Source organism: Nematolebias whitei, chromosome 19, assembly GCF_014905685.2.
Source record: "Nematolebias whitei isolate Nwh7 chromosome 19, NemWhi1, whole genome shotgun sequence".
NCBI classification, from domain to species: domain Eukaryota; kingdom Metazoa; phylum Chordata; class Actinopteri; order Cyprinodontiformes; family Rivulidae; genus Nematolebias; species Nematolebias whitei.
The window spans coordinates 2,697,583-2,698,540 of NC_056516.1; the positions used below are offsets into that span (position 1 = coordinate 2,697,583).

The 958-nt window shown below is 56.6% G+C and overlaps 1 protein-coding gene across 1 annotated transcript in view; it reads right to left on the minus strand.

The window, feature by feature from the left end:
- Window positions 1-958, minus strand: part of LOC119426017 (trafficking protein particle complex subunit 9) — a 505,336-nt gene that overhangs the window by 199,739 nt on the left and 304,639 nt on the right. The window lies entirely within an intron of this gene.

A 958-nucleotide genomic window follows, 5' to 3' on the forward strand; every position in this document is an offset into this window, starting at 1 on the left:
GGGGGGGGGGGGGGGCTGTTGGGTCAGTGGGGGAGCTGACTCCCTGTGGGAGCATTTGCTCTCACAGTTATTTCTCCCCATCCCTCACCATGCACCTCCACCCTCTTCATTTCAATTCCATACATTTAGGGTTGTTTGGGCTCGGGTGTGCTGCAACAATTTTATATCTTTGTTGACCATAGCCACGTGGGACCCAATTTTATTGTACACCTTAGACATTCATTCATAACATCCTCATGACATTTACATATAGGAACTTGAGGTGGGCACATGGCTATGGGTGGTGGGATGACCTTACTCTCACCCCCTGTGCCTGTGCTCACTTACAACGGTTGCATTTAGACACTAGGGTTTGGAGAGAGTTGGGGTGGAGGGGAAACTGGCATCATGCCAGCCTTTGCTCCTTCTTCTTTCCTTTTTAATGGCACTATACAACAACACACATCAACAGCACATCTAGGGGCGGGGGTGTATGTGTCGGGGTCTTATTTATTTATTCTTTTATTTATTTATTTTTTCCTCCTCCCCTAGTTCCCTGACTGCCATTCCGGGGGTGGGGTCCGGGAGAAGGGCAGGCCGTCGGGTGTTGACCAGGACTATGTGGGGGTTCAGGGTCTGGGGGGTTGCCGTGGGCGGTGCTGGCACTGTGCTCTCCCTGGGGTTGTTTGGACCCCCTGAGCTTGGCTCTTGGGTGCCATGGTTGGCCCGCTGGCCGGGGTGGCTGCCGGGGCCTGGCGGGCGGTCGGCTGGGGGCTCGTGCTTGGTTGTTGGCGGTGTGTGGGGGTGGTCGGTGGCGTGTCCTCTTCATGGTGGGGGGGTGTCCTGTCGGCTGGGCATGGCCTGGGCCGGGTCTGGGGTATTGGCTCTTCTCCGCTCGAGAACGAATGGGTTTACCTCCTGGGTTTGGGCATGGGCTGCCCCCTGTAGAGGGCGGGTACATGTCTTGGACCTGGGGGGT